The following is a 10,296-nucleotide window of genomic DNA, read 5'->3' on the forward strand; positions in this document are numbered from 1 at the left end:
AGGAGTTCAAGCTTGAAGGAGCTATAGTTGGCGTCATTCTGCTCTGTAGGATGCAAACTGCGGCTCGCATAGGCAACCACCCTCTCTTTACCCCCCTGCACTTGGGCGAGTACTGCTCCCAGCCCATGGTGACTGGCGTCTGTGTAGAGGGTAAATGGCTGTGAGAAGTCTGCGTAAGCTAGGATAGGGGCCTCTGTTAGCACTTTCTTTAGAGCATCAAATGCTGTTTGAGCTTCTACTGACCAGGATATGCGATGAGAACCCAGACGCTTGTCATTCGGCACTCCTACCAGGAGTGAGTTTAGGGGGCGTGCAATTTTTGCAAACCCAGGGACGAAACGTCTGTAATATCCGGCCAGGCCGAGGAAGGCCTTGAGTTCCTTAGCAGTGGTAGGGGCTGGCCAATCGACAACAGCAGCTATCTTCTCGGGGTCCGGTTTCACGCCTTCACGGTCGACTACATGCCCCAGGAATTTAACCTGCCGATGGAAGAGTTTGCATTTGTCAGGGCGTAGCTTCAAGCCATGTTTCGAGAGACGCTCAAACACCTCCTCTAAGTGCTTTAAGTGCGTAGCAAAATCGGAGGAGTACACAATAATGTCATCTAAATAGACTAGGAGGGAGTCAGTAATTTGGCCATTTAAGCATTGTTGCATAAGGCGTTGGAAAGTGGCTGGCGCGTTGCAGAGGCCAAATGGCATGCGTTGAAACTCGTACAGACCTACAGGGGTGGTAAAAGCAGTTTTTTCACGGTCCTGCGGGTCTACCTCCACTTGCCAGTATCCGCTGGCCAGGTCCAACGTGGAGAACCATTCTGCGCGGGTCATGGAGGTCAGGGTCTCCTCGATCCTGGGAAGTGGGAAAGCATCTTTGTGTGTAACAGAGTTCAACTTTCTGTAGTCTACACAGAATCTCCAGCTGCCATCTTTCTTCTTTACCATGACTATGGGTGCTGCCCATGGGCTGGAGCTTTCAGTAATGACACCATTTTGCAACATACCTTCCAACAGGGTTCTCATATCCTGGTACAGCAAGGGGGGTAATGGTCGGAAGCGTTCCCGTATGGGCGGTGCCTCGCCTGTAGGGATAGAGTGTTTTACCACATCTGTCCTTCCGAAATCTTCCTCGTGGGCCGCGAAAGCCTTCTCCCATTTGTGCAGCAGGGCAGCCAGTTGTCTCTGCTCATCTTGGGTGAGGTCCGGCCGCTCGGCCAGCTTAAGGACCTGGAATGCTTGATCAGGCTCCTCCCCCATGCATACATCCACTACACTGACCTTGACTGTACCTTCCTCCTCCTGTTCTAGGCAGACATCCTGCACACCATAAACATCCAGGCTATCGACCTGAGTCACTTGACCGAGCTTCTGGTAGCGGTCCAAGGAGACAGGGAAGTCGTGTAGGTTGCGGATCCGGACGGGGACCCGTCCATTCTTGACCACAGCTACAGACCGGGCCACGGAAATGGCGCCTGGCTCAGGGAGTGCTTCTACCAGACCATGATAGTCCCGCCTGCCAGCTGCAGCCCGTCCCCAGACAACCACCTCACTCCGGGCTGGGATAGTCACTCCGTGGCGGTGCGCTGCCCAGACGTAGCCATGGTGTCCATCATCTGTCGTCACTCCAGTCCTACGACACGTCGCAAATGCTGCGTTCCAGGCACTTTGGGACTTGGGGTTTTTACAGAACAACCGGGCTGGCCCTTCCGAATTACGGAACACAGCGTCCCAGCAAGGCTGTATGATGTTCATACCAATAATGAGGGGGTCTGATGCTGATCTGTCCTCTACTACAAAAACCCCTCGCGGACCGATCTGATGGCCCTCGATGTCAAAATCTAGCTGTACATATCCTAGATAGGGGATATGGAGGTTGTTGGCCGCTTTTATTCTGACCATAGCAGGGGGTTCTCTAACTTCGCTTTCTGGGAAGTGTTGGCTCAAAAGGCTATGACTGATGATTGATATTTGGGAACCTGTGTCTAAGAGCCCTTTCAACTTGACTACACCCACTCCCACCTCAACCTGGGGGCACTGCCCAACTAACATAACCGATGGCCCTTGTACCTCCTCCTCTTGTCCTAGCCCCACCGCCCGAGCCTCAGAAGTGGGGGATGCTAGTTTAAATGTGAGGGGGTGTGACTGTCTCCACAGAAGCGGGCCATGTGACCTACTTGGTCACAACGCCTACAGATCGGCCTACCATCTGGTGCCCATTTATTAGATGATGCAGGGACTTCCTGGCGGCGCATAGGCGCGCGGCGCGAAGTGGCGTGGTTAGTCTGCTGAGGTGGGCCTCTTGGCCGGAGCTCTTCTAGGAGGTCACGTGTCCAATCTTTCAGCTGATCCTTTAACTCTGCAAGGATCTCCTGCTTGATTTCTGCTTTCCAGTCGGTTTTCTGTGGGTGAGAGCGCACGTTATTTGTTCCCCCCATGGCTGTACAAGATAGCTCTGGCCACTTACGTCCATGTCCATCCTCGTCCAGGAGGAACGCTTCTCGTTGGAGATCATTGAAGGTTCCGTCAGGGTTCTGGCGTGCATGTCTCCTCATGGCCTGCGCCAGAGGTCCCTCCTCCAGCCCAAGCATGAACTGCTCTTTCATGTGTACGTCAGTGGGTGCTGCGTCTTCATCAAGCCGTTGTAACCGGCTGCGGAGTTCTCTCAACCTGAGGGCATAAGACTTAACAGGTTCATCTGGTCTTTGACGGCACCCATAGAATTGTACTCTGAGCAATGGACCTGAAGACTTTTCAGCATAAATGGCATCTAGAGCAGTAAAAATCTTTGCTGCAGTGTTACGCTCATCTGCAGTTAGGATGTTAATCTGTCTTTTGGCCTCTCCAGTCAGTGCTCCCATAATCATACTAACTTTCTGAGTCTCTGTTTGTCCCTCGATTCCAACCAGCCCTTTTAGCTGCTCTTTCCAATCTTCGTATTTCCATACCTCTGAATTTTTCCAATCTGTTTGGTCTATTCCTCCGAATTTTGGCACCCATGGTGCACCTGGGAATACAGGCATCATCATCATGTTCAGAATTCACAATGTTACAAATCTGTACTCTGTTCAAAGCCTGAGTCCTGCCAACAACTGCCAAAAAAGGATGTCCCAAGGTGGACTATCCAAAGGTGGTTCCGACAACGCCAGCTAAATACTTTCTGGGAGTATTAGCACTCCACTATTACCAGGCTTTATAGTTCTTTATCTCAGGGTTGAACAGAGTATGCAGATTCTGAAACAGTTGCAAAGTATGAACAGAGTTAAGTTTTATTCTTATTTTACAATACTGTAGGACTGTGCACAAGGAGGTTTTCACCGCCCAGGGTGACTTGGATCGCTAGTCTTAGGGGATTTCTCCCGACGGCCTCCTGGACCGGGAGAGCTGGTTGGTGGAGCTCCACCCTGCCACGTATACTGCGGATTGGAAACAAGTGTCAGTTCTCACACGAAAAAAGGGGACCACTGAGTCCTTTAACCACTAGGGGGTGTCCACGGCAAACCAACACTACAAAACTATCACAGCAACTACGGCAATCCAATTGAGAGGGCAGGGTCTTCCAGGAGTGTTCGGTTAATCCACAAAATTATCCAATATCCACTTGGTAAACAGATAGCCGGGCCAGCCAGGCGGCAATTAAAAAGTCAAAGATTTAAGTCAATGGCTGGCTGTATGGTACACTTATTCGCACAAAATATAAAATAATAGGCCCAGTCAATGTCCATGTAGGCTATTACTAAAATGCCAGGGCTGTTTCTAAATGTCTCTTATAAAATACTAAAATAGCAAGGCGGTTCTTAATGTCCATACGAATAATTAAACAGGTCAGAGCACAGTAGCCTACTTAACTTCGGAGAGGATGTCGGGACACCGACACTCCACTGTAGTATGACGCGCTCCCCAGCACAGGTTGGTTCAGGATCGGGGCGTAGTCAGGCCGGCCGCTGATCGGGGTAGGCTATCCAGCGAGCAGCACTCTCTCGCTCCGGTTCCCTGACGGCTCACGTCTGCAGCAACTCCCTCTGGTCCACCGCTCTCACAGGTCCCGCTGATCGCCGCAGTCTTCCTCGGCTCCGGCGCTGTAGCTGGTGACTAGGTAACGTTAGCTGACAGTCAATTCACGTGCACGTTTCTCTTTCGCCGCCGTAGCACCGGGATAGTCCTCCAGGCAAGCACACGCTCCGATTTCCGTCCCCCACACAACCCCCGTTCTGCCGGGGCAGTGTGCTCTTTATAGCAGGCTGTGAGACACAGGTGTTCCCGGTTCAGTCCTGATTGTCCTCTCACTCACCGACGATGGTTGCCGCCCCCTTTGCCCAGCTCTAATCATCAGGGTTGGGAGTAAACAAACGGTCACAGCACAGCGAAAAACACATACAGGTAGTACAAAAATGGACCTCGTCACATACTGATAGCTTCACATGCTGTACCAACAACAAATTCTGGTGATCATCATTACGTTAGATCCATTTAAATCCTAGCGTCTAGCTTGTTAAGCAGGTGTGCAGTCGGCTAATTTATGCTCAGCTGTTTGGCGCTGTATGAGACTTACTTCACAACAGAGACAAATAAATGCAAGTTATAGTTTTGCAACTGAGGCTTAGGGGGCAAACAATACACTCGTTTCGTTTGTGTGTTAGTTACCTGGCTGGTTAGCTGTCATCACTTGGGCACTCTGGATGGGGAAAGGGCAGTGGACCCAGCAAACACGCAACGTCAGGGAGACGTTCAGATCATGTCTTAATAACGTCCGTCGGTCTGCTGGACCCCTCAATATTCAAACGTCTGGCTTGGACCCCTCTAAGACGTCTGTGGACGTGCAAAACGGGTCCAATATCTGAACGTTAAAAAATTAATTAATTCTGGCTCCTAATTGGATGTCTTTGGACGTCCGAAAAAGACAAAAAAGACGTCTAAAAGACGTGTCTTTGCTCAGTGGGGAGGAGTAGCGCGCCTCCGTTTGTGTCCACTTTTCGCGTTTACCGTTGACAACGGAAGAGAGGGAGGGGAGGGGCACGGTGTGTGTGTGTGTGTGGGGGGGGGGCTGGCAAAATTACGACGCATTTTGGGGCATTATTATTACACGCTTTTAATCGAGAATCGATTGATGTCACCATGGGGCACATAGGCTACAGTAGGTCTACACTGTTAAAGAAAAAAAAAAAGTTACTTTCAAAAGGGCAATTGCCTTGTCCAGAGGGAAAAGGGCAGGTGCTCTAGCACCACCTCGTGTCTATCTGTGCACGTCCCTGTCCGAGACCTTAGCTCCTGGGAAGCAGCAGGTCAGGGCTTTCGGGACCACTACATGGCGCACCATGGATGATCCGATGACAAGCACAGATGGGGGGGGGGGGGCGGGATCAGCGGCAGGCCCACTGGGCTTAGGGGGCCTCCTTGGCTGCCTCACACCTAAAGGCCAAGTGGCAGAGGGTGGGGGCTGGGGGTCCCCTCGGTGGACTGGACTGTGCTCAGGCCGGGGAGCAGGCTGTTTAGACTGGCTATTATGCCGCTTGCCAGAAAGGTGTGGGTGGGCTGAGGAGGACTGGTAAGGTACTGAGCAGGGCAGGGTGTGAAATGAACCCCAACAGCAGGGAGCCGGACTGAGGAGCTGATACTGCTAGTATCCTTGGACCTCTTGGATACAGGCTCGGCCAGCGGAGCAAAGCTATTCCTCAGCTGGAGGGTGTCGTCATCGGAGGTTTGGGAGACGACCCTGGAGGTTTCCCTTCCTTGTTTCCTCCTAACAGTGGTCCAAGGAGTGGAGCTTGAATGCTCCGAGAGCGGGCCAGGACTCCTCACCCAGTAGGAAACCAAAATCCACATCCCCACCCCCGGATGTCGCCGACGGTGGAGCAGTGGGAGGCAGGACGCTGACGTCTGGGTCAGGTAGCAGTGAGTCCAGGAATTGTTCGGTTTGGTGTATAGAGTGTAGGGTATCTCATGGGTAGAGATCCTACCTTCCAACTCTGAGATTTTTAGGCTGTGCTGGAGGCAACCCGAGCAGTCTGGGACGGCAGGGTGTGGAGCCATCGCAAGACTGGTCCCTAGGGAGAGAAGGAGAACTGCCAGTATGGGCGTACCAGAGAATAGCACAGATAATGGTAGCAGGCTAATGCAGAAGGACTAGCTTTCACAGAACGAGACTTACACGCAAGGACCTCAAGCGAGGTCCAAAGCGGGGAGAAGATGAGATAGCTTAGCCAGCTAAATAAACAGCACAGGGCAGGGGGTAGAGGGTAGCCTAAGTCTGGACTTACTCGCAAGGACCTCAGAGCGAGGTCCGTGTCGGTGAGGGGAGAGTAACGTTAGCTTAACCAGCTAGTAGCACAGGCGGATCAGGCTAGGAGAGAGACTTACCGACGACTGACTGTGTGAGGTCCATGTGTCCATGTGTGAGTGAATGAAGTGCAGTGAGGATGTCCTGTTGGCTCTGGTGGTGTAGTGTGGTGACCTCCACCAACTGCTGCACAACTGCCCCAATCCCTTCTGCCATGTCCCTCTGGACCTCTAGGGTCCCCGTCTGGGCCTCCAGCACAGCGTCTGAGAGGAAGCCCAGACGGTTTCCCTCACGGACCCTTGAGGCAGGGACGCTGGTAGCCGGAGGTGGAGGCGTGGGCGGTGGAGACGGAGACGGAGGCGCTGGAGGTGGAGATAGCACTGGAGGTGGAGGCTGGCACGCTGGAGGTAGAGGCACTGGAGGTCGTGGCGCTGGAGGTGGAGGCTGCAACCGGCGGGGGCACGACCGTCAGGTCAAGGACCACTGCAGACTCCCCCTCCTCTGAGTCCCACCCCACGTCAGAGTCTGGAAAAACAATTTCAGTCACTTTCTTTGAGTTTGTCTGTAAACTTTATTTTCCATTAAACATTTCATTGTGTAGCCATATTCATTTGATATGTTTTTTCTGTTGGCAGCCAAATAAATGCTTAAGGGTGATTTACCAGGTGATTTAGATGAGAGCCTTAATTTCCCAGAGGGGAAAATGTTTAATGTGGTCTAATTTATGAAGTGATCATCTGTGTTATCGTTCCCTGTTTTTGGTCCTAAATCAATCATAGCCTACCACAGAATGTTTGGAATGTTTGCTTTCCTCACAGCCACATAATACAGAATGTCCGTGTAGCCTACGCCAAATACAGGATGCACGCAACGTACAGTAGGCTACCTAATAATAATAATAATAATAATAATAATAATAATAATAATAAACGTTTTTGTTCCTCAATCTGTTTTATTATGTTCTCATCAACATTCCTCCTCAATCAGTTTTATTCCTTTCTCAACATTAGGAATTAGGTTATTAAAATTAAAATATAACATTAACTTAACATTCCTCCAAAATGAACTTTGTTAATAAGGAAAAACTGTAACAGAACGAATTATTCTGTTACTCTAACGAAATCTGCACATCTGACATTTAGCGGCCTTGTTATTCTTGTTAAACACATTATTTGACCTTTCAATTCTCTTCATTTACATAAACAGACAGTGAGTGTGTGGTCTCTGAAATAATAAAGAAATATAATGTATAACTAACAGAAATACTTACACAAATAAACTAAATAGCCTAACTCAAATACTCATTGAATTGCTGAAACTGGACAAGGAACAGTCTATCTAAGCCTGCTGCTGCCCACTGACCAAGGAACACAGTCTATCTAAGCCTGTTGCTGCCTTCCTGTGGCCGAAAACGGTACACGCTCTTGTGGTAGCAACATAGAACTGCAGGTTCTGGGACCACTGCCTCTTGTGGTAGCAACATAGAACTGTAGGTCAACAACGGCACAAGGCACTGACGACTACTGGGCATTTGCTATTCTAGCTGCACGGCTGGCCAGCCACGCACAAAAAGTTGTCATAAGATCCATAGCTATAGTGCTCTCTCTGATCTCGCTGTATAGCTAAAAGATGCATAGCCTGAATAAACTCTTCCACTCTTCCACTTTAATCTACTCTGCTCTACTCTACTCTGCTCTACTCTGCTTTAATCTACTCTGCTTTGCTCTACTCTGCTTTAATCTACTCTGCTTTGTTCTACTCTGCTCTTCTCTGCTCTACTCTGTTCTACTCTACGCTGCTGTTCTCTGCTCTACCCTGCTCTACGCTGCTCTGCTCTACTCTGTTCTGTTCTGTTCTACTCTGCTCTACTCTTCTCTGCTCTGTTCTACTCTGATCTATGCTCTTCTCTGCTCTACTCTGCTCTGCTTTAATCTGCTCTGTTCTACTCTGCTCTACTCTGTTCTACTCTGCTCTACTCTGTTGTACTCTACGCTGATGTTCTCTGTTCTACTCTGCTCTACTTGACTCTGCTCTGTTCTACTCTGCTCTGCTGTACTCTGCTTTAATGTACTCTGCTCTACTCTGCTCTACTCTGCTCTGTTGTACTCTACTCTACGCTGCTGTTCTCTGCTCTACCCTGCTCTACGCTGCTCTGCTCTACTCTGTTCTGTTCTGTTCTACTCTGCTCTACTCTTCTCTGCTCTGTTCTACTCTGATCTATGCTCTTCTCTGCTCTACTCTGCTCTGCTTTAATCTGCTCTGTTCTACTCTGCTCTACTCTGTTCTACTCTGCTCTACTCTGTTGTACTCTACGCTGATGTTCTCTGTTCTACTCTGCTCTACTTGACTCTGCTCTGTTCTACTCTGCTCTGCTGTACTCTGCTTTAATGTACTCTGCTCTACTCTGCTCTACTCTGCTCTACTGTACTCTGCTCTACTCTACTCTGCTCTGTTGTACTCTGCTCTGCTGTACTCTGCTCTACTCTACTCTGCTCTGCTGTACTCTGCTCTACTCTTCCACTTGAACTCTTCCTCTCCTCAAGTGGAGGGGAGAAGGGTCCTGGCGTGAGGCAGGGAGTTCCTTCTAGTACAAGACTGTCAAACCTGCCGCTCTGCTCCCTCGCAGTGACAGAAGCACGCCTCCTGGAGGTAACGTCAGCAGAATGAGAATGCATTTTACGGTCTTGAATGCTCCCGTCCTGTTAGATGTGGTGGCGGTGGCGCTTATAGGGCGAAATAAATAACCTTCTTGCTCTACGTCGTACTCTCCTTTAATCTACTCTCTGCTTTACTCTGCTCTACTCTGCTCCGCTCTACTCTACTTTAATCTACTCTGCTCTGCTCTACTCTACTCTGCTCTACTCTGCTTTAATCTACTCTACTCTGCTCTGCTCTACTCTGCTCTACTTTAATCTACTCTGCTCTGCTTTAATCTACTCTTCTCTGCTGCACTCTATGCTGCTCTGCTCTACTCTGCTCTACTCCTCTGCTCTACTCCTCTGCTCTACTCTACCCTGCTCTTCTCTGCTCTTTTCTGCTCTACTCTGTTCTGCTCTACTCTGCTTTAACTTCTCTGCTCTGTTCTACTCTGCTCTTCTCTGCTCTACTCTGTTCTACTCTGCTCTACTCTTCTCTGCCCTTTTCTACTCTGTTCTATGCTCTTCTCCACTCTACTCTTCTCTGCTCTGCTTTAATCTGCTCTATTCTACTCTGCTCTTCTCTGCTCTACTCTACGCTGATGTTCTCTGCTCTACTCTGCTCTACTCTACGCTGCTCTGTTCTGTTCTATTCTGCTCTACTTGATTCTGCTCTGTTCTACTCTGCTCTGCTGTACTCTGCTCTTCTCTGCTTTAATGTACTGTGCTCTACTCTGCTCTACTTTACTCTGCTCTGTTGTACTCTACTCTGCTCTGCTCTGCTCTACTCAGGTTCTCCAGCCAAAATGAGACGCTGTGTTTTACCCCTCACTCACTCGCACTCCCCCATTGCTTCAGGCCTCTGCTTATGTGACGCTAATTGTTTCTGCTACTTCTGCTCTACTCTGCTTTAATCTCTACTCTGTTCTACTCTGCTCTGCTTTAATGTACTCTACTCTGCTCTGCTCTACTCCGCTGTACTCTGCTCTACTCTACTCTGCTCTACTCTGTTCTACTCCATGCTGCTCTGCTCTACTCTACTCTACTCTACTCTACTCTACTCTACTCTGCTCTGCTCTGCCCTACTCTGTTCTGTTCTGTTCTGTTCTGTTCTGTTCTGTTCTGTTCTGTTCTGTTCTGTTCTGTTCTGTTCTGTTCTGCTCTACTCTTCTCTGCTCTACTCTGCTCTGCTCTACTCAGGTTCTCCAGCCAAAATGAGATGCCTTGTTTTACCCCTCACTCACTCGCACTCCCCCATTGCTTCAGGCCTCTGCTTATGTGACGTTAATTGTTTCTGCTACTTGTGCCAAGTTACCTACTGTGCTCCGGCACATTCTACAGACAGGACCCGCTCTCTTAGCTGCTTTCTGTGTCTGTTTAAGGTATGAAA

This window comes from Borostomias antarcticus (assembly GCF_949987555.1).
Source record: "Borostomias antarcticus genome assembly, chromosome: 2".
NCBI classification, from domain to species: domain Eukaryota; kingdom Metazoa; phylum Chordata; class Actinopteri; order Stomiiformes; family Stomiidae; genus Borostomias; species Borostomias antarcticus.